Genomic DNA, 16,021 nt, shown 5'->3' on the forward strand with positions numbered 1-16,021 from the left:
AAATTTGGTGTCTAAATATAAAATGCAGTAACATCTGGTTCTAATTGCTGGTTTAAATAATATAGACATTTAGACAGATATTTCATGCTTTTGAAAGGAGGCTTTTAGTAGGATATTCTGAGTCAAAGGTTAGAAAAAATTTCATGCCACTAAAAATAGCTAATATTGCATTTGTGTTCTAGATCTAAAGGATCTTTTACATAAAAGATTTTTTTGGCTAAAATATAGTTGGTTTAACTTATTTTGTTTGGAAAGAACAACCAGTTTGTATGCCTTTTACATCTATTCTTCACTGGTGCATGTGAACATAGTGCAGAAAAATGTTGGAACAGTTTATTTCTAGACCCAAATATTGTTACATCGTCCTCAAGATCTCTGATTTTCAGCACAGAATCTTACCCTTCTAAAATTGTGTATTTGAAGTCTTCTATTTGCTTGTACTTTGCTGCTCATCTTCCCAAGAAAAGAAGTGAGGAATATCGCCATCAATGCTAAAGTGATTTTGGAGTCAAGCCACATAATCTTATTGACTGCAAAGGTGCTTTAATTGGGGTTTAACACAGAAATTAATTTAAGCATATGCAGAACTCTTAAAATGTCGAGAACCACCCCAAGTTTGCAAACTCTCAAGACTGAATTAATCTCATCTGTAGAACTACTTTTCCTACTTTTAGTATGGCAGGGCTTGGCTGAAAAAGTGGGTTTCTTTTGTTGTGGAGGGATTGAGTTTTGTGGCCATTCTGACCTTTCCCAGGCCTGTGTTTGCTTCCAATCTGCTCAGCCACCTGGATAAAAGACCTACAAATTCAACTTCATAGAGCGCACACAACCTACAAATGATTCATTGTCCCAGGCAGCAACATTTATTAATATTCTTGAAAGAATCTCCTCCCTCCCCATCCCACTGACCCCAGGCCACCTTCATGCAAGCCTGCACTTCATTTATTGTCAGAAAACCTGAGGAACAAATCTAAGCAAAACAAGTTATGACCTGATCTCTCCCTGCTGCATAACTTTTCCACTTAGGCAGAGGGACAAATTGGAAATCAAGAGGAATTATGGAATGCAGTAGTAGTGCCTCATGCACTAAAAAGTCATAAGCTGATCAAAGGCCGAAAATATTGGAGCCTTGGTAAGGAAATAAATGCACTGATCCAGATGCTACATGTACTTTGGCACACTGTCCATAGACACTGTGAGATTTCCCACTCCCTACTACTAAAAACTCTCCCAGGCCTCTCTGGCAGCAGCTCAGATCAAGTATAATTTTTCTTTTCATAGCCAAAATGTAACATCTGAAATCTACACGTTGGGCATTCAAGGGAAAAGCTTATCCTGTCCAGCATGCAAATAGTGACAGGATACATCAACACCTTTCCTATCTGGGCCATCCATGCTCCAATTCTGTGTAGGGTTTACCATTCAGGAAACTCCTCTTTTCCCTGTTGCGTGGAAGAAGGGGTTGCAGATGGCTCTGGACTTGTAATTACATCTGCAGATCCACCAGTTGTTGTGGTGTTGGTGCTGATTGCTAAGAAACCCCTGTCAGAATCTGTAATTGTAACAATTGTAATTGAACTTTAATACAGCGTGGATGCACAAGGAAAGATCTTGTGGGGGAATCAGAACAATTTGCATGTCTTGTGTACCACTGTTACCACTAGATGGTTTCTCACAGAATTTTCCAAAGGCTGTCACTCACCAGGCCAAGCACCTTCAGAGGACTGCAGTTCTAGTGAGGGTCCTTCACATCTTAGGGCTTCAGAGGCAACAGAAAAAAAACCCCAAACTCTCCCTCTTTTGCTTCCACAACATTCCACTCATGTTAAATGGGACACTGGCTGGTGTATGATAGTTTTGCATCTTCCTTTAAAATGTAAAAGAATTCTAGCCAGAAGCAAGACCAAGAGATTCAAGAATAAGTACTCCGTTCCATTAATGTGGGCCATTTCTCTGCCATGGTCGTCTAAATTCAGAGACATGAGATGGCCCCTTTTTAGGAGATATGAAATCATTATGCTTTCTGCCTTGCTAAACTTTGTGAGGAAGCTGGTAAATTATATATTTATCTTCTTCTGTTACTCCTAGTAAAATAAACCATTACTTTGAAATAAGAGAAGAAATAATAAATTGCGGGCAGCAGTTAATAACTAACTAAATAAATAAAATCAATTTTAAATACTCAGTCACCTCTTCCAATGTTTGTTTCTAATACACTTTCTTTGAAATCTAATTGCTTAGACAGTCTTACTCCTGCAATTTTTATTAGTTACCTAACAATCATTCACATCCTTTATTTTTAATGCTTGTTGTGTTACACTCTGCTAATACTTTATTGTTTCAATTGTGGGGTTTTTTCCTACTTCTGCACAGGGAATACAGATTATTTTATTGCTTCACTGGGTACTAGAAAGGTCTGTCTTTTATGATTGCTGAAAATCTGTGTACAGAGCAGAAAATGGCACTGCATGTTTCAAACCAGTGATTTCAGTCGCTGAGGCTGTGGTAATGAATGTTGGTGTTTGAGTGCTCTGATAAAGATAACATCACTGCTGCAGGATGCACAACTCATCGTGTATTCCCATGCAGCAGCACGAAGGAAGCAAGCCAGTGTTTTTCTGGTTTTTTATTTCTGCTTTGTTTGCTTGAGAAAAGTACAGAGAATCCTGTACTTAAGGGCCATATTGGTTTAGATCCCTAGAACCTTGACAGCAGCAAAATTAAGTGCTTCAACCACGTTAAAGCCACTGAAATCTAAGCTCATGCCTTACTTCACTGCACTAATGTCTTGGATTGGTGACTTTGTGAATAATTTGGAGATGCTTAAATTTACACTCAATTGTCCATTTCCTTCTCGCTGCCTTGAGCTTTCTGTGCTAATATTTTAGTTCTTCATATGACCCACTCCAATTTTCTTGACATCCAAGCCTGTGTGAAGACCTAGACATCATTTAGGGAGGTATTTTAGGACACATTTAAGTTCATTCTTTCGTAAGTCATTCAAGCTCCAGTGTAATTTTTACTAAATGCTTCCATCCCATTGAACACAGTGCAACTTTAAGCACACAGTTAAGTTAAGCAGTTTTGGTTTATGCTTTCCTGAGCTGGGGATTTAGGTGGTGGATAAATTCTTCTGGGAATAGCTTCTGTCGCTTACCATTTCTGGATCCTGGTGGCACACCCCTTCCTCTTCTCTATTTACCACCATCCATCCATCCATCAGAGGAGAAGCTGGGTGCATTTCTCTATCTAGTTTAAGTCCAAGGCATTTGACTGCTTTGTTAAGCAGTTTAAACATTGGCTAATTCACTTGCTTTGATGGAAGTGAAGGCAGAAAAGCTTTTTGAAGTGTTTAAATGCACCTGTTTGCAATGAGGAATTGGCTAATCTTGCCCAAATTAGAAGCTGATGATCAGTTTTCTTTCATTTTGGTAAGTATGTTTCAACAACAGAAAAAATGGTTATTGCTTGAACACCTTGTGCATGTCCAGGCAAAGATCTTGGAAGGTGATGACCTTGGACAGGGAGGTGATGGTGCAAGCTGGGATCAGCACAGGCTGCACAGCTGTGCCTGCAAGGAGATGTAAGGTCAACATTTCAGAGCGTTCTACCTTGCAAAGAGTAGTAAATGCTTTGATGCTGGCTGATCAGTACTGTCAGTGCTTTGGGGACTGAAAGCAGATCTGTACTTTGTATTTCCAAGAGACTAAGTGTAGGATGCCAGGTTTCTATCTGGTTGGTTTCTGGAGAACTGTGCCTGAAATGAAGCCTTAGCAAGCTTCCCTGCACTCTGAAGACATGTTTGGATCTAAGGATTTCAACGTAATTAAGATCTGAGCACCATGTGAGTTTCTTGCCGGGAGGAGCTTTTATTAGCTGCTTTGAGTAGGTCAAGATTCAAATACCGCTTTTCATGTTATTTCATATATTTGACCTTCCACAACTCATGTTCTAAAGAAATGTCTTTCCAAATACATCTTTCAAGTGTAGTAATGTTTGTATCAAATTAATCTGAAACTTCTGTTGCCCTGAAGGCTGACTGAAATGTGGGTCAAGTCTGACATCAAGTGGTCAGATGCACTCCATTCCCAATGGGACTATTAACACAGGGCTGCTCCTGATGTCTTGCAAGAACCTCCAGCTCCACTCTTTTTCTCCATGTTTTTTCTTCTGTTAACAGGATTTCTCAGTGCTCTCTTCCTTCTCCGGTTTCCACCAAGGTCATGGAGTGTCACTGCTGACAGACACATGAGGAATCACATTAGTCTTGCATTAGATATTGCAGCTGCTGTGTCTGTCAGCAGAATGATGGGATCATGTAAATAAAGCCTTGTTGGCTTGGCACTGCAAATAAGACCTTTATTCACTCTGTCTTGTTTAACCAATATATTCTAACAGGATCTAGGTCTTTTAAAAAGCAGTCCCAGCTCTTGAGGCACCAACTCCTCCACCTGTGCAGACTGTCAGTCTTGTCAATAACTGCAAGATCACTCATCACTCACACATCTCTTCTTGTTGTTTAAACACATTGAAAATACTAATTCCATTCATCTCTCATGACTCTGAAGAAGCTTAATAAAATTATTCATGCCATGATATAGGAGAAGAAGTGGGGATAAAGACCAGAGAGAATTCAAATCTTTGACTTGAGACCTTTAAGTTTTCCCAGTTGCAGGTCTTGGGTTCAGTCCCCTGGTGTACTGAGTTGGGACCTCCATGTTTTAGTGGTGTTTGTACCCACACTGACCCAGGAATACAAGATTCAAGTTCAGCTCCTCGTGCTCCCTTCCTCCAGGGTGAGAAGTTATCCTTCAGTAGCCGGAGGGACATTTTTCACCTCCATTCTCAGAGATCAGGAGACTTGCTTTTGTCTTTTCAAACAACAAACGACAGGCCATAAGCTGTACAATATAAACTTTTTATCTGCACAATTGATTCATTTGTAACTGGAGCGTTGGTGTGTTTCTATACCCTCTGCATAAAACAAACATCACAAAGGTCAGCGGTTTTTATACCTTGTAACTGAGTCAGCAATGCAAATAGGAACTTTCCATTTCTCCCATAAATGCCACAGCTTGATAAGATAAAACACCGTGTTTGTGCCTCTGGGCCTCTCAACTACCAGTTTGCACCTGGACACCTTTGTTTAAATTAATCTCAGAGGTAAAGTCTTCACTTCGGTGTCTTTTTTTTTCTGCTGCAAATTTGGCTTTTTAGTCTGGAGCAGTAGTTTCACAGGGATCTTAAGCTGCCATAGACCAGCTAAAAAATACAGCCCTTCCCCTGGTTCAACATGGTTGTTTTTGCAGCTCCACAGTGTCCTGGACTGGGGAATTGTTACAGAAAAACAAAACAAAACTAAACAAAACTAAGCAAACTCAAAAACCCCACAAACAAAACCCCCTGCCAAGATTTCTGCACATCTCATTCAGAGATCCACTGTAATTTAATTCAGCGCTTAATGGTGGGTTTATCCTCTGTGAGCAGAGCTCCCTGTTTGAACTGGTTTTTATGATAAAAAGTTTTTGTGTGAGGTAAATGGTCACCTTTCATGTTCCCAGCATTATCCTGGCAGCCCAGGTCACTGAGGAGAAGGGCTAGGTGATATCTAAGGTTTAAAAGGCCGAAAGTGTCCTTATCTGGGAAGAGTTCAGAAATGAAATGAACTAAGTGATTGAGCTCTGGTGCTTAAAAAGCAGTGCTGTAACTTTTTTTTTCTCAATAGCCTCTATTTTTATGTATTTGGATATGTTTCAGTTGCCATGAATCTAATTTTGAGTTCATTATCTTAAGTCTTCTATAGTTTCACTGACTAGATAAAATTATGTTGAATATGGTAAAAGTTAAATGCATGCTTGAACATTCATGGATTCATCCTAGTAAAAATTAATGTCTATAATAATTATTATAATTTAGAATAGTTTCTGCTTACATAGTGTGTAGTTTGTACTAAATCACACTATCATGAAGTCCCAAATCACACTGAGTAGTCCTAGCATTAGTCTTAGGATCCATACAACAGTCAGAAGATGGAAGCCTTTGCTCCAAAGAGCTGGCATTTTAGAGAAAATGGAGAGGATGCAGGATTCAAGCAAATGACCACAGAAGACAGACTTCAAAATATCTCCACAAACACATTTTCAGATCAGTTTCTAAGTCTGAAGCCACAAGGGACATGAATGTCACAGCTGCACATTCAGTTCTGGGTAAAAATCTGTTCAGAGTAAACCTTTCTTTTACATCTCTATTATGGCTTCTAATTCTGATAAAATATTTCTACTGAGTCATGCAATAGGCATTTTAACCAGAGTTTTTCTATTGAGTAAAGCTTAGTCTCTGCAGCAAATGCACTGAATGGTACTGTGGAGCATTCAAAAGGACATTTTTGCCAACCACCTATTGATGCTAAACTGATGGGTGCACGGAGGGTCACCACAGAAAATCAGCTCAGTGCCAAATGGCAGAGCTATGGCAAGCTACATCTTACAGGCTTTGCAAGGAGTTTTGGCTAGAGTTCACAATTGTAGAGTTTATTGCAGCTCAGACAAAATGTTCAGCAATTTTAGACAAATCTGGGCATTTTTATACTGAACAGACTATTCAGCATAAGTGTGTGAATCTTTTAGCAAAACAAATCATTCTCTTGTTTAAAAACAAAAGCAAAATGCTACATATGTTACAGAAGTATACTTGCCATTCTTTATTTTAAAGTCATACACAAATGGCTTGTTCTGCTCTGATTAGCTTATTAGTTAATGTTGGATATGAAAGGCAGTTTTGGGGCATTGTCTGTCAACTTAGTGGAAATTAGGACAGTGAGTGCCTTCAATAGTCTTTGTTCATTAAACCATATCTCTGCAGATGTTCAGTGGTTTTTATTACTTTTGCTGTTCTGAAGCATTCTCATTTTTTTCAGCTAATGAGAAATGTTTGACTTTGTATATTGTTCATGGAGCCAAGGTTCAAAAGAGTGAGGTTTGTTACTCAAAGACTGACACTTTTCCTCTGAATTTATTATACCCATAGGTGTTAGTGCACATTTACAAGCCCTCTAAGAGTAAGATGAGCGAGTTAAACAATCTGTAGAAATTTTTGCTCTCAGGAGAGCCCTGAGAGCACCTTCCTGCAAACCAAGAAATTATTAGCCCCATGGGGAATTCAGCTGTAGCCAGCTGTACTTTTTGTGTGAAGAAGGGTTCATATGTGGGTTCCCTCTGCCAGATTTTAGCTTGAATTATTATAGATGTTCACCAAAGTTAGCACGTCCCGTGTCTGCAGACAACTAATGAAAGGGCAGGTTATGGTTGTTGGCTTAAACCTCTGGTATTCAGAGTCAGAGCTAACTGAATGGCAACTGGATGCTGTTTGTAAATGAAAAGAGTTCTCTTGTTGGGAAATCTACAGCTGGCTCTGGCTGACACTGTGCTCTCATCACCGGCAGAAATGCTGTATTTATTTAGAAATTACAGCAAAGGCAGTTGTATGTATTTCAAATGTAGTTTGGAGTAATGGCCTGGCTGGGGATGACAAATGAGAGCTCTATTTGATTAGCCAAGGAATTGTACTTTATCTGCTTCTTTTTCACGAGCTTCCTGTTGAATTGATCAACAAGGTGCTAGTGCTGCTCCTGAAGACTAATTTCTTCTTCAAATCGTGCACATCGTTAGTCAGCAGGATGGATGGAAAGGCAGTGAGGTAGTTGTTTGTGCATCTAAATAGATATTCATTATGAATGTAACTCTATTTTGTTAGGATTCTTGATCTCCTTCAAACTCCAGGTTGTGTTTTTTTACTTAAGCAACTTTCAGTTTGGTTAGAAATTTGCATATGTGTAGGTATCACTGTTCTTTCCGGATAATATAATCTGCAAATGTGTATGAAATTTAGAAGTCCATTTTCATCAGCCTAATCCATTTTGAACCAGTCTTATCTTGAAAGTACAGATAATAACCAACAAGAAAAGGAATAAAAATATAATACCTTTGAAATATGTTGCTGTTTATGAAAGGAAGGCTCATGTTTTTATCTTGCTGAGTGCTATCCTGTATTGTCTGTACTTACACATAACAAGGTATTGCAGTGAAAATTAAGATAACACTACAATGTGTGAAAATATTAGTTAGTAGTAATACAACTGGCTGCTGGTACAATATGCTCTTTGTGGAAACATAAAATAGACATGGGTTGATAGTACAAAGAAAGGGGCAGTTGCAGTAGCTCAGTATATTAAAAATGATAGCATATCAGATATGGCAATTACACTAGCCATCAATCTTCAATAGTTTGTGAAGAATGCTGCTAAAATGCAGTGAAGCTTTATAAGATTTGTGATCACAGAGTGTAAAATATAACAGATGCTACAATATTTAGATGCCTGCTGGCATTTACTTTTACCCTACACAGCTCATTTCAGTTATATGAAAATTTTATGTGCTCTGTAACCTCACTGAAATAGGTACATATTTATAAAGCAACTATAATGGAACAGAGCATTTTCAATATATACACAACTTGATCTGTTTAATAAGATAAAAAAGGGCAAAAATTGCCAGTTAAATTAAATTACTATTAGTTTATTATTAAATTACTGCTAATGCAGCAGTTTTGATACATGCGATGCCTTCGGATCTGGACTCTCTGCCAGGGATGTGTCACTCAGAACTGGTTGGAGACTCCGTGCAGCCATTGCTCAGCGTGGGCTGGAGTCTTGTGGGGGTGATCACTGCAAGTCAAAGCTAATGAAATGAGACAGGAAAAGAAAGTTCTTGCAGCTTTCAGCTGGGAAGCACAGTGGACAGCTTCCTTTGCGAAATGTGAATCTTACGTAAGAGCTGCCAAGGCTGCTGCAATCTCTTGCAAGACTGAATATTACTGGAGGACTGTGAAATCAGGGCCTAGATACACTTGCTAATTAATACTGCCTCTTGGAAGGGTGCCCAGCAGCACCTCCTGGTATCAAGCTGTGGAAGTTGCCATGCTTCTGCTCCTGTGGATGACTGTGTTTCATCACATCTCTGCGTTATTTACCTTTTCCTAGCTTCCCCGGAGGCAGCTGTGCTAGGAGCATTTAATAGCTGAGTATGTCTGATGTAATTCTGCTAATCAGTGAACTTGCTGTGCTAAAAAATAAATGCATTAACTCGAGGAGTGCTCCCAAGGCTTGACCTTGTAGATGTCTGACAGTATTTGAGCAGGAGGAAGAATTCACTCAACCCAGACTTCCAAAGGAACACCAAGCCTCGCAAAAGCATTTGAACTGGAAGTTTGTCCATATGGCATTTGGCTCGGTTCCTTTGCAGTTCAGGGTTTCATGAACTGGTTTGCCATGTGGTAACCTGGCAAGTCTACAAGTGTTGAGCCTGTAGGACACCAAGAGGCTTTGGCTGTTTGTCAGGGAGGGATTATAATACAGCCCAGGTTAAAAAAGGCACAGTAACTCCTGTGTAGCAGTAAATTGCTCCTTTTTATCAAGAGAATTTTGATATTGTCAAGAGGAGTCTGGCTCTTTCTGAGGTTAGTGTCTGAAATGTTTCCTAATCCAAAAATTTGACCCTTCATCGGCACTGCTTATGACATTTAGACCATTTCTATTTTATCTTTTGCAGCAGCTTACTCTTTATGGTTCCTGTTTACAAATCAGATCCCTTGTCACACTTGGAACCAAAATATCCTTTCTTCCTCTAGCAGCCCATAAAATCTAATACAGCAGAGAGCTCATCACTCGGGGTGAGTCGCCTGGAAACAAGACACACTTGGGCCACGGAGGATATTTCTCCTGTGAGCTCGAGTTTCTTGAGCTTTAAAGAGCCACATCAGACTCTTCCCTCCTGCACCAGTGTGAGGTACTTTACTGCAACGTGACAACACACACGGTAACCAAGCTACACAATTGCTATTTGTTCAGGCTGTGTGTTCTGTGAATCAAAGCAGGATCTTGGAGTGGTGTCTCAAAAGTGGTGAAAAGCAATTTTGTGGTCAAACTTCCTATCTATCTCCCCTGCTCTTCCCATACAAACAGCACAAGCATTTAGCCATACCTATATCTACAACATCTAAGGTCTGGCTTTTCTTCTGCAAAGCAAACAGCTGTTTTCTAGCCTCAAAAACCATCTTAGGAAGTTAGCAAGTGCTATAATTCCATTTTGGGCTTCTGCAAACTCACACAAATCGTGTCCAGATCAAACTCAGAAAGTTGATCGATTTTCCTTTGAGGAGACTTAAGTTGGTTCTGTACATGTCAGACAATATTGCACAGTATTCATTAGAGCAATTTTGAAATGTAATCTAAGCTTATTTGAAAATACAGGTATTTAACAGCTGTTTGTGGCTCATAAATATCAGATTTAGCACTGAAATTTGTGAAGTGTTTGATGTAAGTGAACATGGAGTGTAGATAAGCAAACCAACTCAGAGAAGTTTCATCTGTACTATTTCTTGATGAATTAAAAGTATTCTCAAGTTATATGAAATACATGCAAATGTGGGTGTTTTTAATAGCCCAAGAATCAAAGTCAATATCTGAACTCATTTTGTCTCAGCTGGCTTATGAAAAATACAATTATGCACAGAGATATAACATAGGTCAGAGCTGTCAAATGTCACTCAGCCATCTCTGGTGGCTGCAATGTGTGTGATGGCTGTGGTGCACCTCGTCGGAGTGGGAACAGCTCTGCCTGTGGTTTCTAGGGGCCACTGTGGCTTCTGGCTTGTGGGATGTCATCTCTGCCCTTCCCAAGGCTGCTGTCCCTGGTGCTCCATCTGAGCAGTGATTTGGCCAGGTGGCACTGGCAGCAGCAGCAGATGGCATGGCAGGTGCTGGGCACAGAAGCTGGAGAAGCATTTGATTTCCTTCCGAGGTGCCCCAGTTCCTTCACCAGAGCTTTGTCCAGTAGAGGTGGAGGGGGGCTTGATCCTTGCCATCTACACTATCCCAGCTCCAGGGGAATTCTCCCTCCCGGGAAGCAAGTGATGTCCCTGCCATCCTGACCCACCTATCTCCTGCCTGCTCAAAGTACCACACACAACTCATTCAACCCATCAGCTTCCTTACTGCAACCAGCTACGACTAGTTGTATGTCTAGTAACTATTAGTAGTTGATGTATGGATAACTGGCTGTAACATACGAGCCTCATTACTACTCAGTTTTAGGATCCCTCAGTCTGATGAGTGAGGTATCCATCTCCCCAGTCCTTGGGCTTCTTCCATGTCCCCAGTTCAGCCCCAAAGCCTCAGGATCTCACTCAACTCAGCCATTTCCTCACCTCTGCAAACCTCTGCCTTCGCAGCTGTGCCCCAGCACAGGTAGAGCTGTCAGGGAGCTAATGCAGTGTGTAGTGCTCTCCTTCTGCATCTGCCAGGCTGGTCCCCTGAGCACCTTCCCTTTGACATCCATGGGTTTCATATGAGGCCTTTATTCAGATAATATGCTGCAGTAAATTTGTTCCTCAGAGGTCATGTCCCAGGAGGCACAGTTTGCCCTGCTTCACATTCCATGACAAATCCATTCTGAATCCTTTTATTATTAATAATAGACAGCAAATTCTGATCTCAGGGTTCCTGAGGTAGAGTCAGTGATATCTGTGTAATTTAAATCAAACCTGCTCTCGCAGGTCTAAGTGAGTTCTAAAGATTGTATCAATGCAATTTCCCTGTGCAGCTGGGCAAGCCAGAGCGTAATTAGAGATAAGAGCCAAGAGCCTTACAAGTGCAAGAGGTGTAACTAACCTTTGCTAATGAAGGATATCATGCAAATAGTATTTGCTATTTGTGTGTATCTGACGCTACAACTGAACAAGGAGTAGTTGCCTGGTGTTTAATGATGGCTTCTGTGATGGCACAGACATTTCTTATTGAAAACGTGATTGTGATGAGTATTGCACAGATTCAAGGGAAAAAAGACTCTGCCTGTTGAATAACAGCAAACCTGCCCTCTCTTTAAATTAGCTCAACCCTTCCCACTCAAAAAAGTGGGATAATATGTAGAATAATAACCACTTCCTCCACAAACAGAGTGGTGGAACGGAGAATCTTGTTCTTTTTATAAGTTTCTTATGAGGCTCTGCATGCTCCCAAAATGCAAGTCAATGGAAATTAGCAATTGTTTCCTAAAGACAATTTTATCCCGAAGTCCCTCGTTGACCCCCTGTGTCTGCCATTGCTCAAAACCCGCTCTCTGCTGCAGCAACTCCAGTAATTTGAAAACTTCAAAATCTGCATACAATTCCTGTAATTCTTTTTAAAGCTTTTCAAAAGGGGCACAAAGACTAATGCAAGTCTGCCTTAGGAGGGTTTGCTACTAGTAGGAAAGCTAACTTTAGTAAGGTTGGACTGTGTTAGTGCCAAGGATTTTGATAAGATTGTTAATGGCATCCCTGTGAGTCCAAAGGTCTTTGTAAAATCATCGTAACTCTCATCATACTGTAGATGTGGATGTGATATGCATGAGTAAATGTGTACTTGAAGGTGTAAGATACCCTGGGTGTATTGCACATATAGTTTGAACCATCAGCAGGCTCTGAAGCATTCCCCAAGATCGTATCTTCCAGTGACTATTGGTAGGATGGTGGTGTGCTAGACCAAGGAGAATGTATAAATCACTATCGAGCTGCTAGACACTGTTTCTGAGTGTTTTATAAGAGTAATTCAGGTTGGAAAGGACCTCAGGAGATCTCCAAACTCCTGCTCAAAGTGGGATCAGCTCTGGGGTCAGATCAGTCTGCCCAGGGTTTGACCCAGCTGTTGACCATGACCCCCAGGCCTGGTCCCCAGCCAATATTGTGTCTGGGGATTATTTGTGCTGGTCTTTGTTGAATTTCATAAGGTTTCCATTGGCATCTCCCTCTGGTTTATCTTATTCCTGAATGGTGGTGCTGCTGTGTATGCTCTGAATTTTTCTTGTCGTTTTTATAGATATCTTTTAATTAATCTATTTCCCTTTTACTTTGCTAATTTTAAAGAAGAAATCAAGTCATTGTTCTCAGAATGTTTCATTTCAGCCCACAGTTATGGGTTGTGGCCTGAAATGTGGGCATCTGATGAAGTTCTGGAGAAGTGTTGGGTCCACATGAGCAGCAGACTCAGGCAGACTCTCAAAACTGTCCTTGTGTGGCTGGATACAAATGTGTTCTTTGCACATTTCTTAGCTTTCCTGATTGCTGTCAAAAAGTAAGCTTCAATTTAAGTCCACCAAAATAAAGAGAAGTGAATTAATGACAAAGTAGCTAATGAGAAATGCCAGAGTTTCTAATAAATGTTAACAGAGAGGTTTAGTTTGATTTATTTTCTGATTTTTATTGGAACATTCATATAATCAAAGAAGACTGGTTAAATCCGCTGTGCTTTTTGTGTATCACCAGTGGAATTGTTAGCAGAGATCTACCTGCTGCATCATTAACTCTGTGTGTGGAGAAATAACCCTCAACCACCCCACACAACCTCCACCACAGCAGTGCTTTAGGCACCAAAAAAATGGAAAGTCAGAAGATCCCACTCCAACCTTTCGTCTTTCTCATCCATGGGTGCACAAGTAATAGCAGGCTGAAGAATCCAACCAGAGATAATTGCATTGATTGGTGTTTCTAACCATTTCCAGCGGCCCTAAAACATTTGGACTTTTGTCTTCTACATGTGCCAGCAGCCATGTTCCACACCAACAATGCTACAGCCTCAACATGCCAAGCAGTCCAACATAGCCAGCAGTAAATTATTAAAAAACCTTTCCTCGGCCCCTCTTTTGGATTGGGGGTACATCTGTGCACTGTCACTTGGCCTTTTGAGGCCAAAGAAGCACAACCTAACCAAGAGAAAAGGAGGCCGAGTAAAGTCTGTTGTGAATGACTCAATCTTGCATTATGAATCTCCGGGATTTTTCCTCAGCCCTGGCAGACCTGAGTAGTTCTGGAAGCTGTACTTTCACATACTACAGAAGTACTATTTCAGTAGCAGAGTTGTTTGCCACTGCGAAAATTGTTGTTAAGAAATCATATAACAACCACTGCTGATCCCTAAAGGGGATTGCTTCTCCCACTAGCTATTATCTAAATTGAATGTTTTCTGGAAAGATGAGCTGAATAAATAAAATAACACCAGTAAGACTGGAGTGCCAAGGATGCAAAGATTCAGACTCCTCCATTTTAATGTTAGTGGAACTTCACTGAACTCAGTAGTTATTCTGGCTTTAAACCTAAACCCTGGGGCCCAAAATGCTGCAGGGAAAGAAGCTGTCTGCTCCCATTTGAACAAGGGGAGGGCCACAGTGTGACTTCATTTACATAAACTGCCTACCAGATGGAAACACTTGGGAAAGGCAGGCACTCCCTGCCCCATCCCTCCTGAAATGTAGGACATGGGAGAAGGCTCCATTTGATAAAAGCATCCACCTGATTTCTTCCTGTAGCACCTTGGCAGTCACAGTATGGATTTTGATATTGCTTGCTTAGTGAAAGTAAATTGTCTAAGAGGGGAATGACGTTTCAGACCAGAGGACATAACCCCAGTGGCTCAAAGACTCTGTGCACTGCTGGGCCTGTACTGAGGACCCTTTTGCATTTGAAGGATTTCAAGATGGAAAGAGCAGAGGTAGAGCAAGGTCCAGCCCTCTGGCTGCTCCGTGTATTGAAGCCATGTGAGATCCCAGCTTGGTCAGGGCACAGAGTGTGAGAGCTGGCCTGGAATGGGACAGGATGTCTGGGGGCGCCCCAGCCCCTGCCCTGAGAGTCAGCAAGAGAGGCAGTGAGGAGAAAGCTCCATGCTCAGTTTTGGGTTCTTCCCTGCAAGGAAGATGTTGAGGTGCTGGAGTGAGTCCAGAGGAGGGAATGCAGCTGGGAGAGGGTCCAGAGCACAAGGCTCATGGGGAGTGGCTGAGGGAGCTGGGGGGGCTCAGTCTGGAGAAAAGGAGGCTCGGGGGAGACCTTATCACTCCCTATAACTCTCTGACAACTACAGGCTGTAGTGAGGTGGGTGTCAGCATCTTCTCCCAAGGAACAAGTGACAGGATGAGAGGAAATGGACTGAAGTTGCACCAGATGAGGTTTAGATCAGTTATTAGGAATTATTTTTCATGGAATGGGTTGTAAAGCATTGAAACAAGCTGCCCAGTGAAGTGGTGGGGTCACCATCCCTGGAAGTGTTCAAAAAATGTGTAGATATGGTTCTTGAGGACATGGTTTAATGGCAAACATGGTGGTGGAGCTGGGTTTAACAGCTGGGCTGGATGATCTCAAAGGTCTTTTTCAACATTAACACTTCTATGACTCTACTCTGAAGTTTTCAGAGCTGCAGTTCTGGTGCTTCACCCCCACAGCCTGAAGGCTCTGAGTTTGGGATCAGGGTAATGCATGGCTCTTGCAGCTGCCTGACCACGTTTCCCTTGCTCTTACTCCCACAACAGCTTCAGCAGAGGTCAGCAGAGAATTTGATATCTGATACAAATGTGGCTGCTTACTGCACTCTAAAAGTGTTAGGGGGTTTATTTCTATTTGGTTTTCTTCCCATCAACTCATCTGTCTGGGATCTCCATTTCTGGAAAGAGGCAGAGTGAAGAATTTAGTCTAATACACCATTTAAATTCCATAAACAAGACAAAAATCTAGTAGCAGACCTGAGAATATATATTGCAGCAATAAAACTTCCCTGAAAGAATTGCAGCAGCAGCTAGGGAATGCTAATAAAGGTTTCTTTGCCTGTGAAGCAACACTCACAGGCCTAGGTTGGCTTGATTTTCATTTAATAAAAACACTACATTAATATAATCATGATTATATTGTGAAGAGGAAACACTTTGGAAACTTTTTGATTCTCTTCATTAATTACTTCTGTCTCCAGCAGTACCACTGCACCAAAGAGATAAAAGGAGAGTGACTGATATTGAGTTTCATTTTTAAAGAACAAAGTGCATTTTTAATTGGTTTTAATATGTCAGCTTGCAGGTGAAAGATGAACTAAAAATATTTCTGAATTTTAAAAGAAAAGCAATTGCAAACTGCTGCCTTCTAATCAGGCCTGTCCCAAGCCATACGTAGA

This window comes from Corvus brachyrhynchos, unplaced genomic scaffold (assembly GCF_000691975.1).
Source record: "Corvus brachyrhynchos isolate BGI_N302 unplaced genomic scaffold, ASM69197v1 scaffold126, whole genome shotgun sequence".
Taxonomy (NCBI): domain Eukaryota; kingdom Metazoa; phylum Chordata; class Aves; order Passeriformes; family Corvidae; genus Corvus; species Corvus brachyrhynchos.